This window comes from Felis catus, chromosome C2 (assembly GCF_018350175.1).
Source record: "Felis catus isolate Fca126 chromosome C2, F.catus_Fca126_mat1.0, whole genome shotgun sequence".
Taxonomy (NCBI): domain Eukaryota; kingdom Metazoa; phylum Chordata; class Mammalia; order Carnivora; family Felidae; genus Felis; species Felis catus.
This window is the reverse complement of record NC_058376.1, coordinates 31,432,688-31,454,522: the sequence shown is the minus strand read 5'-3', so window position 1 is coordinate 31,454,522 and position 21,835 is coordinate 31,432,688. Positions and strand designations below refer to the sequence as shown.

General features: G+C 37.6%; 1 long non-coding RNA gene across 1 annotated transcript in view; it reads left to right on the top strand.

The window, feature by feature from the left end:
- The first annotated feature begins 5,697 nt into the window (after positions 1-5,697).
- Positions 5,698-21,835, top strand: part of LOC123379790 — a 35,083-nt gene continuing 18,945 nt past the window's right edge. Inside the window, exons 1-2 of the long non-coding RNA XR_006584662.1 lie at positions 5,698-6,111; positions 20,199-20,251. This is a non-coding gene — a long non-coding RNA (uncharacterized LOC123379790). The remainder of the gene's footprint in view (positions 6,112-20,198; positions 20,252-21,835) is intronic.

Here is a 21,835-nt window from a genome sequence, read left to right as displayed (position 1 = left end):
TCAAGAGTCAGATTTATGGGATGCTGAAATCCTTGTTATTTCTGCCATTTTACACATCACATTAAGCTGCATTTCTCTGCCTTTTCAAATTTCAGCGGTTGTGGTCTTAGGGGAAAATAAATGAATAACTGTTCTGCACATAGTATGCATTCAGAAATTGTGGCTTGGTTATCACTGGCCTCCTGTTCCTACCTGTATCATTATCTGTATCCGGTAAAAATCAGGTTACAGTGGCTATCAAGAGCAATCATCAAAAGAAATAAAAGAATAGCATCCTGTCTTATAGAGGTTTAAAAGTTAAATCTGAGTATCTATAAATAAGTCTTGGTCATTTTTTATTTTTATTTTTTCAGCCCTTGACAAATTGAGCTTTGCTCTAAGCCTGTCGAATCACCCCCAGAATGGTAGAAATAAAGTGAGATCCAAAAACACAGACCTGGGGAAAATGGCTCAAATCTCCGAACAGTACAGATCATTCAGGGGTTTCCCTCTTGCAGGTTGAAACCTCACAGCCTCATTCGTGTAGCTGGACGATCCTGGAAGTTTCATCCCACCTGTGTGCCTTTAAACAACAGGTCCCACTGTATCCTATTTCACAGGTCAGTGAAATTTCAAAAATGAGTTTGAAACCTGATACAGGCTTGCCAAGCAGAGAACATAAACTGCATATACAATCTCCCATTTATGCTCACTGTAATTTCACAAGAGAAAGGACATGTTCATTTTAAAAAGTAGGAAAAGAAAACAGAATAAAGGGCAGTCCTTTAAGTGAATAAACTAAACTTTATGGAAAACACACTCTGCTTTCTTTTTTGTACCCTTTTGTGCATCTTGCAGCATACTTACGGAAAATTCGACATTGATGGATACAAGTCCTCCGGGGGCCTCTGGAAATGGTGAGCCCAGAGGACTCGTGAGCCCACCCTGGAGTGAGGAGTGCGGTCGGGATTTCTAGAGGCCACCCTGGCCATGCAGTTCTGTGCAGGAGTTTTGGCTAGTCAGCTTCTGGCCCAATGCGCTGTGGTGAAAGGCTTCAAGTGGACACCGTGTTGTGGTTTGCTGTTTTACAACCCCGGGAGCCCTGTGTGGTCCAAATCGGCAATCTCAAGGGAGCTCCAAAGGCCAGAAAATTTCCAATTCCACTCTCACATTATTTACTTATATAGTTCTCCCCCTCCTCTTCCTGACGTGTCACCGATGATGTTTGTGTAACACTTTGTCCGTTGGGATCTGAGGGGTTGAATCAAATGGATACCAACTGTGAAGGAAAACTGCAGTCGGGAAGGGAGCACGTTGATGGTTTTCCATCACCTGCCCAAGGAGTTTTCACCTTTCAGTCCCAGTTGCCCTGACTTTTCAGGGTTCTAAGAGAGATGACTCTCCTCGTGGAACATCACAGACTTCCAAGATCTCCAGACCAGCCTCATCAGTACACATATAAGGAATTCGTGGGGCGCCTGGGTGGCTCAGTCGGTTAAGTGTCCAACTTCGGCTCAGGTCATGATCTCAGTTTGTGGGGTTGAGCCCCGCGTTGGGCTCTGTGCTGACAGCTCAGAGCCTGGACCCTGCTTCAATTCTGTGTCTCCCTGTGTCTCTGCCCCTCCTCTGCTCACAATCTGCCTCTCTCTCTCAAAAATAAATAAACATTAAAAAAAAATTAAAAAAAAGGAATTCGTGTGCCCTAAAGATACATTTTTCAAAACTCAAACAGCATGTTAGCAGCAAAACCACTATAAAGATGAGTAACAACACTCCACTGTCTTTATTGAGAAAGAAACTTCTTTACCCCTTTATTTAGCTAAAGCAAGATTATAGCTTTCCGAAAGGAACTTGGAAAATAAGAGCAGGAAAAAAAAAACCCAAAAATGGAAATAAGTAAATTTTCAGGAGCACATATTTCATGTACCTTCCTGGACCCTGAAAGGCAGCAGTGCTTGCTTAAAACAAGATGGGATTTGGAAATAGGCCCAAATTCCACCTCTGCCATTTATAATTGGTGAGACTTGGGATAAATTAATGAGTAACCTTGTGTCTACATATCGTTGAATGAAAAATAAGGTTGAGAAAAACTACCTCATAGGACTAAAGTAAGGGTGAAATAGGACAATGTATGTAAGACTCTTATCTCAGAACCTAGCCCAGAATAACTGTTGTTGCAGAGGTGTTTATAATGGATGGTGGTTGCTGCTTCCACTGTTTTTGCTAATGCAACTGATTTCAATTCTAGCAGCTTAGCACTTGGAAAAGTCCACAGTCTTGCATTGCTCAACAAACTGCTATAAAGACCCCCTCAAAGTCTCTCTTTTTAATCTTGGGGCATTTTCATCTTTTACCTTTTCTTTATTATCCTTCTCTCCTATAGCCCACAGGCAGGCTATTATTATAGAATGAAATAAAACCTTCATCATCAGCCAAATAAGGAAATGTACTCAATGACTAATGTTTCATTCACACAGAAAGAAACCTCCATATTCTTTAAGTATTTATTAAAATATTGTGGGGGGAAGGTTAAATTCTCCTTTCTATGGGAAATGAAACAATTCTCTGCATTCCATAGATCTTCAAACCTGGGACTTCTTGAGAATCAGCTATATGCAAAAAAATACAGGTTTGCAGAGGCTAATTCAAGTCACAATGTTCTTGAAACATAATACACTACTCAAATTCCTATAAAAGATAGTCATTATAAGAGGGGCAAAAATAAATTTCTAACTTAGTTGTCTAGCAACATATTTTACTCTATTGTGTTGGATCTGTGTTATTACATCTTCTAATACTTTAGCATTCCTTCTCCAAGCTCCCAAGGCAGGCTTCTGGCAGAGCTAAGACTGATGCTACGTGCTAAAAACTGGCATTAGAGGCATTCTAGACTTGAGAGCAGAGGACAAGAGGTCTGGGAGCAGTACTTTCTCTGAAGTGCTTCTAAGCCTAGGACTTGTTCCTGGTGACCTTCCTTCTTCAACTGAACTCAAGAGTTGGTTTATCTATTTTGTTTCCTTTAGTTTGTATCAGGGCTTTCTCTCCTCCCCCACCACCATCTCAGGCCTATAACTATAATTTTTTTCCAACACTGGTTTATCTTTAAATGTAGCATAAAATCTTTTTAAAGATTTTTAGAAGTTTGGACTATAGCCAGTCATGAAAAAATAAAATCCTTTTGTAAAAGTTACTTTTATTGTCAGCTCTCTTTTTGCCTTTATTTCCCACCACTGACTCCCTCTTTTGGATCTGTTAACTACTCAGGCTCAGTTCATAGGCACCATATATCAGCCAAGGGGTGGATATAATTCATGCAGGAGCAAGTTTATCTAGGTTTGTGTGGGGAAACTAGACCAGGCTCTTGTAAGCCTAGCCTATGGCCACTCTGGGGTAGGGGCCTGCTGGCAGGTGGGTTTGGAACAGAGCCCAGGTTTAGAAGACTGTGCAGAGCTAAGAGTTGAGAGAAAACCTATGCACAGGAACAGGCCTTGACAAAGGTATGGGAAAAGGAGGGGAAATCTACCAGAGAGAAGGAAGTCCCCATGCCCATTGGGCTACCCAGCAGTGGTAACTGTCCGTAGGTGGTTAATTTAGGTCAACGGAGACTGTCTGTATTATTACTCTATCTGGGGTGTGTGTGTGTGTGTGTGTGTGTGTGTGTGTGTGTATTTGGTGGAGGAGGGTGGCATTGAGGGAGTGGGAACTGAGTGAAGATGATTAGGATGGCACAGACACCAGACATCAGTTATTGCCACCTCTGTGGTTCAGAGAAAAGAAAGAGCATTTTATATTTGCAGGGAGCAAAATTAAAAGACACCTAGATGTAGTGTTGTCAGTTGCTGAAAAAGCTTTTATAAGCAAAAAAGTAACCTTTTGGGTACAAACCACAATAATTCCACATGCATAAATAGAAATATAAATAGGCAAAAATGCTTCTTAATGTTCATTTCATGGTTTGGAGAAAGCTTTGTAACAACTTGCATCCACAAATCTCTTTGAACTACTGTAACCAATAATTTACTAAAGTTAATGATGACTCTCCCTAGAGTCTCCTGTGAGATGGGAACCGTAAATTGTGACATTTATCAGCTAAAATAATCTAAATATCACTGAAATCTAGGGTAAGAGTTGATTAGAAAAAGGGTAGAATATATGACCAAAAATCTAATTATTAAAATTCTGATGTATATAAAATCAGAAACAAATTAAGGATGATGCTATTGAAATTTCTATTATGGCACTCTGTTCTGGTTTTCACAGCACGGTTTTACATTAATCGTATTTCTGTAATGACAATGCTGTTTCCTAAAATAATAGATTGTGCACAGGGGAAGTCATACTTTCACCACCTTGTGAAAAATGGCCAGGGATGTTATTCACAGGCAGATCGCAAAGTAAGTACATACTAGAGAGCTACATTTTTATTCTTTGTGGCTCTTAGGACTTTGCTCACAGTGTTTCTCAAATGTGAATTTTGTGTTTATGTTGCAATGAACTTGCAAACAGAAAAGGGAAGAGATAGGGTAAGTATTAGGGCAAAGAAATCTCAGGCACATATGAGTATTATTTTTATGAAGTGTTAAGTAAGTACCTAATCCAAAAGTGATCTTGAGATGATATATTTACAGTTAAATATGAGGAAACATTTTTGAATAAAGGCTACACTTTTTATTTCATAGGCAACCTGCTTTCATTTGGGGTAAAAGTCCTTCAGCTATTTATGTGGAAGGAAACTATTGGCCATAATGTTGGGCCTCTGTGAGACCCAAGAAGGCTCAGCTCTTAGGAACAAGGGAATTTGGTAAATGAATAAGTGAACTTACACATTTTAACTTTTAAAATATTTAATCTGTAACTAAAAAATAAGAAACTATGATATGATATTTTCAAGCTAAATTATAGACAGGTCATATGAAGAACGTTGAATAAAGGTAACTTTTTTTTAATGGCACTGGTGAGCTGGACTCCACAGCCACAAAAATTCAGCCTAATAGGGAAAATAGGCAAAGAAACCAATTTGGTTTATCAGGCCTTTCCTAAGTGCCTACATATGCACAGTACTTGAAGTATGTGTCTCCTTTAAGAGAGGAGCACACTTTACACGGTGTTTCAGAGCTAGCTGATGTTTCTTTAAGAAATTGCCAGGGACACCTGGGTGGCTGAGTCGCTTAAGTGACTGACTTTGGCTCAGACAATGATGTCACAGTTTGTGGGTTTGAGCCCCATGTCGGGCTCTGTGCTGACAGCTCAGAATCTGGAGCCTCCTTCAGATTCTGTGTCTCCCTCTCTCTCTGCCCCACTTGCAGTCTGCCTCAGTCTCTCAAAAATAAATAAGCATTTTTTTTTAAAGTCAACATTTGGGACACCCTGGTGGCTCAGTCGGTTAAACGTCCGACTTCAGCTCAGGTCATGATCTCATGCTCTGTGAGCCGGAGCCCCAGATTAGCTCTGTGCTGACAGCTCAGTCTGGAGCCTGCTTCAGAGTCTCTGTCTCCCTCTCTCTCTGCCCCTCCCCCGCTCACACTCTGTCTCTCCCTCTTTCAAAATAGTAAATAAACAGTAAAAAAAGAGAAACAGTCAACATTTAAAAATGCATAGTTTGCACCTGCATAGAAGAGAACAGGTGAAAGAAATCATTTCCAGATGCCAAGAATCAGTGGATAATTGAGGAATAGAGTGACCGTTGATTTGCTCAGCTCACAACCAAAGGGAGAAATAATTCAGAAGCAACTTAGTAAAGAAACTAGCATCAGGAAACCAAAGTAAATCCCAAGAGAAAATGTGGCAGCTATAGGGAGAAGTTAAATCCCGACCTAAGGCACAGAAGATGAGCCTTGGGATAAAGAAAGGATTGGCCTGAAACCCATGCAAAAGTTTGCCTTAAAACAGTGGCTTTCAGTGCTGAAGGCTCATTAATATTACCTGGAGAGCTTTTAGAAAACAACGTTGCTTCCAAGGCCCACTGGAGACCAATTAAACCCCAAATTACTTAGGGCAGGGCCCAGACAGAAGTCTATTTAAAACTCCCCAGTTGATTTTAAAGTGCATCCGGGATTGAGACATATTGCTTTGAAGATACCGACCTTGAAAACTTCCAGGAAAGGCCAAGGAGATAAACCACTTCTTCCAAAGGTAGGAAGAATGTCTAGCCTTGGGGGCCAAGAAGGTTTTGCAATCAAGTTTTGACCAGATATATGACTGTTCAGTAATTTTCTCCCTTCTTCTCTTAATGTTTATTCCTTTGCTTATTGGATTAGCAAATGATTTTTTTTTTGAAAGGCTAAAGTATTATGTTGTTTTTGTAACCTAGAGAGAAACTAGGTCTAACAGAAATCAGGGATAGGAAAGAGCCCCAATTGGAGTGGGTTCATGACATTAGTCTCTGCCCTGTTTTTAGATGGTCTGGAATTACAGGGTTTTATTCCACAGAGTTTTATGGAACCAAGGTAGTATTAGATGGCTAGAAAATAATATACCAGGCAAACATTTTTTTTATTCTGCTTCTTCTATATGACTATAACTTTCCACTACTCATAATTATAGCACCTATCACTTACTGAGCAGCTAATTTTGCTAAGTAGAAGTTATGTTAGTTTTTATACATGTAGTATCTAATATTCATAATAACCCTGCCGCTAAGTAAATACTACTATCTATTTCATTATTTTCATTTTGAGGTCAAAACTAAGCCTTAATAAAATTAGGTATTTATTTATTTATTTATATTTTTTTAATTTTATTTTTTAAATTTATACCCAAATTAGCGTATAGTGCAACAATGATTTCAGGAGTAGATTCTTTAATGCCCCTTATCCATTTATCCCATTCCCCCTCTCAAAACCCCTCCAGTAACCCTCTGTTTGTTCTCCATATTTATGAGTCTCTTCTGTTTTGTAACCCTCCCTGGTTTTATGTCATTTTTGTTTCCTTTCCCTTATGTTCATCTGTTCTGTGTCTTAAAGTCCTCATATGAGTGAAGTCATATGATATTTGTCTTTCTCTGACTAATTTTGCTTAGCATAATACCCTCTAGTTCCATCCACATAGTTGCAAATGGCAAGATTTTATTCTTTTTGATTGCCGAGTAATACTCCATTGTGTGTGTGTGTGTGTGTGTGTGTGTGTGTGTGTGTGTATAAACCACATTTTCAGCTGAGCAAGAAGTTCAATTCAGGTGTGTTTGAATGTAATGCCACTTTCATTTCAATAAAATTTACTGTCAAAGTCGTCCTGTGAAATAAATTCTCTGATGCTTCATTGTAAATACACTAAAGTGTTGAATTGACTTAAGTAAAAATCTCTTCTACTTGTTTGAGGAAGAGAGTAATAGATTGAGTTTAAAGTAGGTGAGGGATGCTACTAAAATCAAGGAAGAATGTTTGGGGTCAGTTCATTGTTTCTTTAACTTATTTGTCTTTACCTATGATTCTCTGCAGTTTTAATATGATAGGCCTAGGTGGAGTTGGTTTGGCATTTATTTTGCTGGTGTTCTCTTAGCATCCTGCAATTGTGCTTTGGTGCTGGGCATTAATTTGGGGGAAGTTCTTTGTCATCGTCTTGTTTCTTCAAATATCACCTCTGTTCCATTCTTTTTTCTCTTTCTGGTGTTTGCATTATGTATATGTTACACCTGTTTGTCACACAGCCCTAGCGTATTCTGTTCTGTTTCTGGGGTTTTATTTGCTTTGCAGTCTTTTTCTCCTTCCCTTTCAGTGTTGGATGTTTTTATTGGCATATCCTCAAGCTCAGAGATTATTTCCTTGGCCATTTTCAGTCTACTAATGAGGTTATCAAAGGCATTTGTCACTTCTGGTAGTGTTTTTGTTTTGTATTTTAGCATTTATTTTTAATTATTTCTTAGAATTTTCATCTCCACTTTTCCTATCAGAGCCCTTAATGTATGAATCCTAGCTGCTGTGCAGTCCTTGTCTGATAATTCCAACATCCTTGCAAAATCTGGGTCTGAGTCTGATGCTTGTTCTGTCTCTTCAAAGTGAGTTGTTTGTTTGTTTATCATTTAGTAGGACTTTAATGTTTTGTTAACAGGTGGACACACAGCATACAGTGTGTAAAGGAGCTAAATACAGTAAATAGGTCTTTAGTAATGTGGTGGTAAGTTGTGGGAGGAGGAAAATCCTCTCTAGTTGAAGAACCTGTGCCTCCCTAAGAGAGTCAGCATGGGCTGGACTAGGGATTTCCCTTCTCCCAGATTAGTTTCATATAACCCCCAGAAAATTAGTTTCTGGTAAAAGTGTTTCTCATGAGTACAGATCTTGTTCAGAACAAAGTGCCCTGTCGTATTTCAAAATGGTTCCTTGTTTCCTCCTACCGCCAGAAGCATGAGAGGATTTTTCACCTATGTTCACTGTTTAAAACAAACGAAAACAGAAATCTGGTAGAAGTCTAGGAGTAAAACTCAGCAGAAGCGTAGGGGCCTCCAATGACTAGATCCCCTGGAGTTTTAAACTCTCAGACTTGTCTATGGCTGAGCCTCCCGCATTGTGACAATTATAGTTCAGGTCTTCCTATCCCAGCACTGATTCACACACTCAAAGAAGTTAATGCCTGTGGGTTTCTTCTGCTCAGGGAAGTTGTGATTCTCTATCCTCCTGTCTCTGATTTTGTGGGTGAGAATTTGCTTTGTGACCTCACTTCTATAATGGATCTAAAAGGAGTTGTTGATTTAAAAAAAAATTTTTTTTCAGGTTTTTACTTGTTAAGATGGAGGGGTAACTTCTAACCTCATTTCGTGACAGACCAGAAACTGGACGTCACTTCGATATATTTTTTCATTTCTTTTCAGAAAAAAAAAAAAAAAAAAGCAAACTGAAATAGAAAATAATAGCCCAATTAAAAAAAAAAGTTCTTCTGGGACAAGGTTCCCTTATTTTATACTGAGCTTGAGAGAAATTGATGTTATTTTATATCATTTGTGTTCTCTGCATTTGTCTCTGGCTAGAGTTCCTACCATGATAAACCACAGGTTTACAGGTCACAGATGATGTCACTTATCTACTTTCACCCTCATATCTCAGGTTAGCTGTGCTTCAGAGTAAGTTTTTACTTTAAATTAGATATTCTATTATATCTACTACATTGTATGTGCCAGGCACTGGATCAGGAAAGAGGTTAATCTCAGTTGTAAAGACCTTCCTAGTACTGAAACTTTTCCACTAGGCTCATCAATGCCATGTCTCTCTTAATTGATCATTGAGTCTGTTGGCTTTAACTATCTGTCCTACTCTTTGAAATCTATGCCCTCCAGTTTTTGAATATTTTATTACTCACTGACCTGTTGCTTGTACCAGACTTGGGTATCTGTAATTCTCTTCAATTTGTTAAATATGTCTTGATTCTGATATTATGATAGTTCACAAAGATCTATGTTGACCAGCAACAATCTGGTTGTTGACCACACCTAACTTGGACTCCAAACATGTATGTTATTATATTCAGAATTTTAATTTTGTAACTCAGTGGAACAGATGCTGATAAGTACTTGTTCTGTGTAGTGAGATGGGCAATTAGAATAAGCACCCATTCTACCTCAACTGATATGCCTAAAACAAAGACAGTTTGAACTCATGTTGGTCTTCTGACCTATAGGAATGTAAGACAATTTTTTTTTTATTATGCCTGTGTGTTTATGATAGCTTGTTATGGCGGCACTAGGAAACCAAAACAGAAGGACAAAAGTCATTGCAGATATAAGAAACCAAAAAGGAAGGACTAGACAGAAGGCACTCATAGGTAGGCCTTGATGTCCTGGTGAATATAACCATTTTTCAGAACATCAACATTTGACATGGCCACACTGATTATGATGGCTTGATTAAAAAAGAAATATTCTACAATCATGACTTAACACAGGCAAAAGCATGAACTTTAAGCCATAAAAATGACCAACCGTCTCTCCATCTTGGTATCTGAATGAATGACTGCTGCTTTACCAGTTAGTGCTGTAGCTTTGCTCAGTCTTTGCTCCTAGCTAAGACCTATTAAAATATCCAAGAAGTTGGTCCATGACAGGATCCACTCAAGGATGAAATCCCTCATCTTTAGAAGTTCCTCCAAATCGCCTGGGGCACCTGGGTGGCTTGGTCCGCTCTATGTCTGACTTGGGCTCAGGCCATGATCTCATAGTTCATGAGTTTGAGTGATGCATCAGGCTGTGCGCTGACAGTGCAGAAACTGCTTGGGATTCTCTCTCTCCCTCCCTCTCTCTGCCCCTCCCTTGCTCTCTGTCTCTCTCTCTGTCTCTCTCTCTCTCTCTCTCTCTCTCTCTCAATAAATAAATAAATAAATAAATAAATAAATAAATAAATAAACTTAAAAAGATAACAATTTAAAAAAAGTTACTCCGAGTCACCCAAAACAAGCTCAGATCTTATAAGTCCTTTATTACACTCTCCTGTTGAGATGCCCCACAATCTCCCAATATGTTTATTCTCCCTTTCTACAATGGATAGTAAATGAAACTTGTCCAACCTCAGCTGTGGTCCTGGAAGTCTTTGCATAACATGGACAAGAATTATATTCAAATAGAGGTGCCTGGGTGGCTCAGTTGGTTAAGCACCTGACACTTGGCTCGGGTTGTGATCTCATGGTTGGTGAATTGCAGCCCCATGTAGGGCTCCATGCTGACAGTGCAGAGCCTGCTTAGAATTCTCTCCCTCCCTCTCTCTCTGCCCATCTCCTGCTGGCATGCATATGCACTCTCTCTGTCTCTTGAAATAAATAAACAAACTTAAAAACAGTGTGTCCAAATACATTTCTTGAAAGCACTTAGGTATCTTGTGCTATTTTATTTATTTATTTATTTATTTATTTATTTATTTATTTATTTTGAAAATGAGCAGGGGAGAGGGGCAGAGGGAGACAGGGAATCTTAAGCAGGCTCAACACTCAGCATGAAGCTGGACACAGGGCTCAATCCCATGATCCTGGGTTCACAACCTGAACTGAAATCAAGAGTCTGATGCTCAACGGACTGAGCCACCCAGGCACTCCCTTGTGCAATTTTTTACTCTGTAATTAGAGGTGCCCAAAATAGCAAAGTCTGATAACTCAAACCTCAAGAGACTAGAGAGACCTTTCATGTACCTACTGTCTTGTATTCATGTCATTGCTAGTTTGTGTCATGCCTGGTGAATGCAGAGGGAATACACTAGTCTGTGGATGTGAGTCTGTCATGAAGAAGCATTGCATTTGGAGGAAGTCAACATTGTGACTCAAAAAGGTGAAGACATGTTCATTTGCAAGGTTGAGGTAAAGGTGTTAAAGGAGGCCAAGCATCAAAGTCATTGGTCAAGAAAGCAAAGTGCTGTGGATGACGTTTTATTTGGTATTGACTTCACTTTATTCAGACAGGTTGAGAGATGACTCACAGAGAGGTTGTTTATTGTATGAACCTTGAAATGGAGCTCTATAAGTGTTGCCTGGGTGAGCCCCCTTGCTTAAGGATGTGAGACAGGATGATGGCCTGAAATCCTGCCATGTAATTCAGGTTGTTTTTTTTTTTTCATTTGTTTGTTTTTTTAATGATAAAATATCTCTAAATTCCTATAAAAGTTTTAACTCTATAAAACATTGTGGATATTCAATACAAAAAGTAAGCAATAGATGACTTCATTTAAGTTGTTCATAACTCAAATGTTTAAAAATACACCCTAAACCTATTTTTTTTTATAGTAACACTCAATGTTGGTATAATACTTGTATGGTTTTAAGAAAGTATGTAATAATATAAAGATGCACATCTGAAATCCAGGTATTTTCAAGAAGAAGAGCAAGAATAGGTAAGTGTTTTAAAAAACGTAGACTGGCTTGAGCAAGATAGTCCTTTTTCTCAGTGACACACCAAGGGCAGGACATGTAAGGGGTCTGTATGGTATGGAGAAATACTTTATCACTGATATCTTTTTAGAAATTAAACAGGCTGACCCAAACACATGGATTTTAGTTTATAAATTCTCTACCAAAAAAAGTGCCTGCTTCCCCCTGCCATGATGCCTGGACTGGGGAGACTGAACCCATTGTTCTACCTCCTTGGTATGTCACTGTTTAGTTTACCTCACTCCAGTGGAATAGAAAGGAGGCAAGTGGTCAAAGGTAGTAGCAACCATTGCTCTATTCAAGGACCAAGTTTCCTCCCATATAGTTGCTTCCCAATCCCTTAGGGCATCATCTTCATCTTCATGGTGAAAATCTGGTCCAGTTATATTACTGGTGGGAGTATAAAATAGTACAACCACTTTGGAAATTATTTTTGAAGTTTCTATAATACAAGGCAAACATACACTTTCCCTATAGCCCAGTAATAATTATATTTAGGTTTTAACTTGAAGAAACTGTTCACACACAAATTTTAAAAAGAGTATCCATAACAGTTCTTTTTAGAGTGGCTCCAAACTGAAAACAACCCACATTGCCATCAATAGGAGAAAGAATGAAAATATTCTGGGTAAATATGGATAGTCACACAAGAGATGATTATTAGCAATGAGAATAAATGAAATATCAGTACATGTGACTGCATTAGTGACATGGAAACTAGGAGTAATATTCTATATGTTGATTTGAGTGATATATATATATACATTTTGTCAAAATTATCCACTGAAAATCTATGCATTTTATACTATGTAAACTACACCTCAAACCAAAACATGACAAAACTGGGTCATAAACCCATCACTATTCTATCTTGTGGCAATGGAAAATAATGCAAAGGAATGGAAAGCAATTTTAAATTCTTTTCACTTTTAATTGGGAAAATGAAGTCAAGAGGCCCCACGTAGCCACAAAGAAGAGTGGAGAATTTTCTCTAGCTGGAGACCATATGTCCAGAGTGAAATTTATTACCTTGGAAAGAAGCAGAGTAAAGGGTTGTTGGACAACTATGAAATTTATAGCTATATATAGATATATAAAATACTCTACAAATATTATTTTGTTTGTTAAAATAATAGTGAATGTTAAAACCACAAGTGCAAGTTGTTCTTAGAGACCCATAGAAATTCATTTTATCCCAAGTAATGTTTGATGTACTGACCATGACATTTTACACTGATCTGATTAAACCAAGAACAAGAAATACCTCCTAAGCTAACCACATAAACCCAGGAGATCTTGCCATAACAATGTCTATTTCAATTTTACTTTATTTCAATAGTTTTAATGGTTGTTTTGATAGCTATATCTACCTGCCTTCACTTTGTAGTGTCGGTATTCTGGTATGTGCTACATTTCTAAAAACTATGGAAATAATAATTGGAGTGATTTTAGTTTATATTTGCCTACTCATCCTGAATAACTCTGCAAATTTAATCTTCAAAACTGACAAGCTTAATATCTATACTTAGTAAGGTATAGATTGTCCTCTGCAAAGTAGGAGTTTCTTTTATAAACCTAGCCTCTCACTGATTTTATAACATTTATGAAAAGTATAAAGTAAAAGAAACGAAATGTTAGATAACTACAATGACTTTTATTTTTGTACTTTATCTTTACTCTTCAATTCAAATAATCTTATTTTTATTTTAGAGCAATAAATATTCATTCCTTTGTTTGCCTTTGGGGTTAGCTTCCTAAAAGATTAGTTTCCTATGAGTTGCCTTCACTTCCTTCTTCCATTCCCCAGTGCCCTGCAATGTGAATTCTATTTCCATTACTCTAAATAAATTGTCTTTAAGTTGCCTGAAAAATATTTACGATTCAAAGATTGCTTCCTAGCGATTTTTTTTTCCTTAAATGAATTTGGCAGCATTTGACATTTAAAAAAAAAAATCTCTTTTCAGCTCTTTTTCTAACAGTCTCCTTTTCCATATCTGTCAGAACGCTTCTGCAAATCCTTTTGTGGTTCTCGCTTCTCTCTTTAAGTGTTCTATTTCTTCAGGTTTCTAATCTCAGCCCATCATCTCCCCTTATCACTCTATGTGCCTGTGACTTTCATTTGGTCTAAACATTGTTGACCCCCATCCACATCATTATCCCTGGCCCTTCTGGAATACTAGTCTCCCCTGCCCCCAATATACAAATGTTGTAGAGCGATACCAAACTGATCTTTTTGGAAGCTAAACATACGTTCTTTCCAAACTGATCTTCATATGCTTGCTGTCTATGCTAAGGACATCATTTTCCATTAAGTTTCTCAATGAGAAACCTTGAAATATCTTCCCATATTTAACCTCTTATTGTGTCTAAAAATTCTACCGAATTTTTTTAGCTACACAGTATCTCAATGCCTCTATAGTCTTTCAGGTTCTATTTTTTCTTCTGTTTGGATTATTGCAACAGTGTCCTAACTTAACTCATTGTTTCTATTTTACCCAACTTATCCTCCATACCATTATTAGTTACATTCCTAAAGTATAAAACAATCCATCATAATCTTTAAAGACATTACTCAAAAATTGCACATTTTTCCTTAACATATAAGCATGTAGTCCTATCTATTAAGACTATTAAGAGAAATGGGTCAAAAGCCAATTCTCATGAACTAAGATTCCTGTGTCTATATCTTGCTGGCAACACTTGAGCTAATTTTTAATTTTATTTTGCCACTGACTGCATCTTCAGACATGAAGGAACTGATCGGCAATGTGCTTTTTGACCCCACATGCAAGAGTGCTCGTGATCTCTGCAGCTTTCCAGATAAGGGAAGAATAAAAAGATCAACATCAGAACTCCTGAACTACATTTATTGGATTTACAGAGCGTTTAACATCAGTAAACCTGGTTTCAGCAAATGTTACACAAGTTTCCCTTATGGAAAAAGATGGCAAAATCCCAAGGCTAGGTAGAAGGGTGTTTGAGGCCAGCCAGAGTTGTTAAGGAATCAAGTATTTTCTTTAGTTGTCCTGGCTGAAAATTATATATATAATTTATATGTAATATATAAAATATATTTAAATGCATATAAATATATATAAAATTGATATTACATATCCCAGAGTGTAACTCATAGTAGGCTCTTAGAAAATACATACAGACCTGAAATTGAACAAGAGAATGAAGAATGGTGATCTCATATTTCCATTTCATCTCATTCAGTCATGCATAAAAAGGATCTGCATAACTCGTTTCAGAAAAGAATACCAGTACTGGAAAATTCTTCAGTCTTCAGGCTATAATTGTGTTCACAAGCCACTATGAAAAGAAGCCAGAAACCACTGCATGTTGGCAAGTAACTTCTCCCATAAAGTGTACTGAGAAAGATGTGAATGAAATTATGAACTAATATGTAGGGTCAGATAAAAGCTACAAATCTAACATGTCTAAAGATTGAGTATTGAATGCCTCTGATGGTCAATGCCATGTGCTAGAAAGAGCATTTCACTAAGAGAAAAGACCTCTGCTTTCCTGGCTCTGACACTAACTTTGTAACCATAGGCAGTCTTGATTTCTTCCTTGAAATTCACTTTCCACATAATGAAGTAGGGATAGAAATAGCGTTGCTTTGAAGATCAAATGACGAAGGACTATTAACATGCTTTGTAAAACTTTGAAAAGGATGGGTTACTTTAAACTGTGTAATCTCACATTTAATAGAAAAGTTTACATGCCCTCAATTACCTAGTAATGCAAAGGTGAAAATTGCTACAAAATTCTGCTCTTTAATGAGAAGACACTTTGTGACTTTTGGGTAACAGAATTAGGAAAGCCAAAAGTGTTGGCATATCCACAAACAGGCAGAGAACTGGAGGGTAGATTCTTCAATGTGCGGGCATTAGGGTTAAAATAATGGCCCAGTGGTAATGCCTATATTTTTAGATGAATCCTATTAGCTGCTTACAGTTTTATGAAGTCTATTATTTATTTCCTTTAAATGTTACCTGATTGGCTGCCATTGCAATGAATTGAAACCTTGAAGCACAACCAGGTCATGGTGAGCAAAGAAAAGACTGAAGTCACTCTGGACTGGCTACCCTGGGTATGTTCAATGTTGAGAGTCAGCAGAATAGTACAGGCCGTGTCCAGGAGAAAAATCACAGCATGGTGGGAGACATAGGGACATGAGGATGTCTCTCATGGGAAGCAAATGGAAATAGATCTTCTCTGCAACATAAAAAGGCAGGGCCTACCCATATGCCCAAAGGAATGGATGAATTCATTGGAAATTTAAAATATATCCATTGTGGGTTCTGCAAAGTGAATATAGGAAACAAGCCTCCCATTTTTGCCCACATTTAGTATTCAACATGGTTGGTAACATGGGATAGTCTTGTCACAAAGGCTGTGTCTTATAAATAGATGTCAAATATCCAAACCAAAAAAAATTTGTATACGAAAATAGAATGGTCCTGTTTTTGCATTATGTCTCCCCCCCCCCATTTATACCCTGTTGTGGGTATCAAGTATTTATCATCTAACACAAATATCTTCCAATTTTGTTGAAATGAGTGGATAATCTTAAATTTTGCTCTACAGAGAATTGGACCAAGATCCTGAGTGCAGTAAGATTGGATTGAAATTTTGGGTGTGTTAATGTTTATGTCATGCAAATGAGATCTTAGGAAAACTCTTGAAAACCTAGACTTAAAATATAGACCATGAACATATGCCATGGGCTATGTCCAAAGGGTGTTTGAAGAATTTGGCATCCACACTGGAAACCTTCACAAAATTAAGGGTCAATTGTTCTGTTTTAGGCAAGAACTAAGGTGGTTCCAAACTTATGTGCCATGCTATAAAAATTTGTGAACACAGTACAACTCTTGCTGTTCATTGGTGTCTGGTTAAATTTTTATCTCCTATTCTTCTAAGCTACCTATCATAATGTAAAGGATATTTTAAAACTTTTCCCTTGGCTATTCTGAGGGACATATAGTACATAAAAACATTAGACTCCCTATTGTCCATACATCCTAAGTGATTTCAATTATGTTCAAGGTTTCCCCAATGCAAGTCATTTCCTACTTTGTAAATAGTGTAACATCCCACCCTGGAATCCAGTATCCCTCTAAATTGTATTATACCACTCTAAAATAAACTTTTCTTGTCATGAGCCTTTTTATTAATAGCATTTCACTTTGACTTTCATTTAAAACCAAGTGCTACAGCAATTTCCTGAGCAATAACTAGAATTTACTGCCTCTTTTCTTCATCTGGTAACCTTTCATCACAAATAGTAGATGGATAGCAAATCTAGACAATTAAAATGTAGATAATTGTGTGTGTGTGTGTGTGGTAGACTTTTTATAACTGGAGTTGAGTTTGTTTGAAGGAGGCCTGGTAGCCTTAATTGGTGTCATTGTTTACTTAAGACACAATAGCCAGTTAAATTTTTTCCAACATCTAGTGAAAGTTCCAAGTTTCTATGTGGACCAATACCTTCTACACGCAGGCATGGCGCTTCCTGTAACAGTGTGTTTCTACAGCTGTCATCTTTCACACCTGTCAAATGGCTCTAATAGTGCTGGAGTTTGTCCTTAAAGAATAAATGAATCCAGGAGTGCTTGGGTGGCTCAGTCAGTTGAGCTTCTGACTTTGGCTCAGGTCATGATCTCATGGTCCATGAGTTCGAGCCCCATGTTGGTTTCTGTGCTTACAGCCTGGAGCCTCCTTTGGATTCTGTGTCTCCCTCTCTTTCTGCCCCTCCCATGCTCATGCTATGTCTCTCTCTCTCTCTGTCAAAAATAAATAAACATTATTTTTTTAAAAAAGAATAAATGAATCCAATAAATCTTTTATTCATTCTCAGTATGGCAATAACTTAAACAATTTTTTTAACGTTTATTTTTGGCAGAGAGAGAGAGAGACAGAGCATGAGTGGGGGAGGGGCAGGGAGAGAGGGAGACACAGAACCCGAAGCAGGCTCCAGGCTCTGAGCTCTCAGCACAGAGCCCGACGCGGGGCTTGAACTCACAAACCTTGAGATCAAGACCTGGTCCGAAGTCGGACGCTCAACCGACTGAGCCATACAAGTGCCCCATGGCAATAACTTAAAAAAAAAATCTTTGGGGAGCGCCTGGGTGGCGCAGTCGGTTAAGCGTCCGACTTCAGCCAGGTCACGATCTCGCGGTCCGTGAGTTCGAGCCCCGCGTCAGGCTCTGGGCTGATGGCTCGGAGCCTGGAGCCTGTTTCCGATTCTGTGTCTCCCTCTCTCTCTGCCCCTCCCCCATTCATGCTCTGTCTCTCTCTGTCCCAAAAATAAATAAAAAAAGTTGAAAAAAAAAAAAAGAGAAAAAAAAAATCTTTGGGAAGTTAGTTACCAAGAAGAAAAAGTTGGGTATGACCATTTTGTTTCCTGTTTAAAAATGCATTTTTATTTTTTTAATATTACCATCTTTTTTGGACAAAGTTGAGAGAATTTATAGAACCAGTTTGTTCAGACGATTCATATACATGTCCCAGAAAAGGTGTAATACGCGGATCCCCTAACTCAAAATTTTCTTTCTACATGTAAAGAATCATAGGATATTGACTTTTTTTTAAGAAGCTGTAATAATTTCCTAATTTAAACTCGTCTTTAAAAGATAGAAGTGAATCCTGATGTGAATGAGTGACATGGTCAGTTTCACACAGACAGAGCTTAGATGAAAACTTAGCCTATATGCCAGCTGCTTCTCTAATGAGTGTAATTTAGGTTAATAATCTCCTTGTTTTAAAATAAAAATAATTATGGGGGTAGTTGAGCCTATCAGCCAGTCATTCTTTAATGTGAATGAATTTAAATTATTTTCTTCTTAAATGATATCAGTTGCAGAAATGAGGGGACTAATATGCATTTGGGGGAAGGGAAAGAAGGTTTGGCATCTTTGACAGAGAAAACAGTGCCAAAAGTTGGAGGAAGGAGAACAGAGATTGGAGTTAAAAAGGAAAAAAAAAAGAAAAAGAAAAAGAAAAAGAAATGAATAAATCGAAAAAGGAGGAGCAGGAAAAAGCCACCAAACATAAACTCAACCTAGTTGCTGTTTTGTTGAAAACTCTAAGGACCAACTTTTTTGTTTGGTTTTTGTTTTGTTTTTTGAATTGAAACTCTTTATTTTTTTTTAAGTTTTATTTCTTTATTTGGAGAGAGAGAGTCCAAGCGTGCAAGCAGGGGAGGGACAGAGAGTGGGAGAGAAAGAGTCATAGGCGGTTTCCATGTTGTCAGTGCAGAGTCTGATGCAGGCCGGGCTCATTCTCAGTAACTGTGAGATCGTGACCTGAGCTGAAACCAAGACTGGGACACTTAACCAACTGAGCCACCCAGGCGTCCCTTGAAACTCCTATTATATGCGAAGTTGCTTTAAAGTTATGCTTATTTTGGGGCACCTAGGTGGCTCAGTGTGTTAAGCATCTGACTTTTTCTCAGGTCATGATCTTATGGTCCTGGGTTCCAGCCTCACATCTGGCTCTGCTGACAGCTCAGAGCCCGGAGCCTGCTTTGGATTCTGTGTCTCCCTCTCTCTCTCTCTGTTCCTCCCCCACTTGCTCGCTCTCTCTCTCTCTCAAAAATAATTTTTTTTAATGTACTTATTTTAAGAGACTCTACAATACGACCCAATAGGTTTTTGCCCTTCTAGAAAAGGATTTGGGCTGGTGTTTACAGAAAGAGGGAGACCTGAGGGATCATGATGGCCAGGGTTGGGGAGAACTACAAGTTACACTGTAGTAGTACAAACTATGTACATACAGCATCAGGCTCTGCGAATTTTGTCAGATGTGTGTCACAAATATCTTCATTCAAAGAACTGAACAGAGCACTTTTGAACAGTATTTTTCTTTGCATGGCTGCATTTATCAATTAATACTAACTAGAGGCTCATTAATAAGTAATACTTAATTTTCTAAAAAAGTTACAGAAAATTCATAAAATGGATTTGGCCCAAACATTCCCGTAATGGAGGAAAACTTTCAAGAATTCCAAATGTTTAAAGCACCGATCTTTATTATTTATTTATTTATTTATTTATTTATTTATTTATTTATTAAATTTTCAAAATTTCAGACTCCATGGCAGATATGATGACAGACAAGGATTTTTAATTTAAAGCTTTGTTTATGATCACTTGTATTTATCTTGATGTCTAAAGAAATGTCCTCTCACTTATACCTGTTAATATGTGTTTGTACATAGCAGAATATCAGATAATAGCTTATGTAATAAAAAGTCTGGTAAAGATTCAAAAATAAGACCAAGAAAGACAGTTCAAAGCAGGTTCTTTTATTCTTCTATCTACAATTTTTGTCATGTAGACTTTTTGCATTTGTGCTTTTTTATCTCCTTCTAGCTGCAAGATGGTTGCTGTGGCTCATGATGGCAAAATTTCATCTACGGACAAAGGTAGGATGCAAAACTCTTCTTGTGGAAATGAAAGTCCCCTAAATATTTCTTGTTTGGTCTCGTTTGCCATAAGACCAACCATGGGCCCCAGCGCAGGTGGAGAGGATAGGGCCATAGCTATGGTAGTTGTAGTCCAATTACTAATCATCCTCTGAAATTGGCAAATAATTATACCTGCTTCAAAATTGGGATATATGTGGAAAAGACAGAGGTAGATATAAATATTAGTGACAATATCTGCCATATCACCACTGGAAGGAAAAAAATAATACATAGAGTAGAAAGCTTACTGTCATGTCAACTGTTCTCTGAAACAATACAATTAAATGTATTAGCATATCTACAAACACATGCAGTCTAAATAATTACAGATTGAACTTATTTAAATAATATTAATTTATCAACAGATTGATTTTCAATATAGGTAAATGATTAGACTATCTAAGAATAGTTTCAATGTTGGTATTACCTAAATATTTTATGTATTTGTAGGTTTGGATGATAGTAGCATTGTATATAAATAATCAAAATGAAATATGCTCTAAATGTGAGGGTCTAGGAATCACAAACTTATTACCTTCCAGTTTTGTAGGTTAGAAGTCCAATATGGGTCTCACTGGGTTAAAATCAAGATGTTGACAGTGCTGTGTTCTATTTTGGAGAGTCACAGAAAGAATATAATCCATTTCACTGCTCATTGTAGCTTCTGGGGACTATCCTCTTTCCTTGATTGGTATCCCTTGTCTTCCATCTTCAAAGCCAGAAATGGCAGGTTGAGCCATTTCATATCACATCTCTCTGGCTCTTCTTCCATAGTCATATCTTCTCTGACCACCGCTTGGAATGGTCGTCCAATTTTAAGGACACGTGGGATTAAATTGGGCACACTCAGATAATCCAGGACAATTTTCCTATCTCATGTTCCTTAACTTTAATCACCTTTGTAAAATCTATCTCACTGTGTGGGATAAACTGGCAAAGGTTCCAGTGATTAAGGACTGAACATTTTTTGGGTGGATAGAGCAATATTCTCCCTACCACAGTTGACAAACTTTTTTTTTCTAATTATAATGAAAATTATTCATTGTTCCATTCTGACATAATAATTTTAAAAGTATATTTTATTATAGTATAAAATACTATTTAAAAATCTATATACATATGTATACATATGAGTACGTATATAATTTAAGGGCATAGATCAGGTTGATCTTTATTTGTAAAAGTTCACATATTATGGCTTCTAACCACTTCTTGTATATAGGAAGTCTAAAATTGTTGCCCAAATAAAGAGACATAGATGTTGGGAAGGGTGGAGTCAAATAAAACATAATCTATAAATTCCCTCTGGCCTGGTCAGATCAGACCAATCAGAAATTTTCAGCAAATGATGATGTATCCTACCCTATGTGTGAGGGGAGACATTGGCCATTTGGAGACAGAAATTTCCTCTCTACTCATCTTATATAGTCTGTCTTCAGAATTTGTTGCTGAGTGATTTCAGGCTAGCTGTGCTTCCTGGAGAAAAAAAAGACCTTCTTTTCAAATAATACAACACTGGAGAAGATGAAACATCTTCATGGG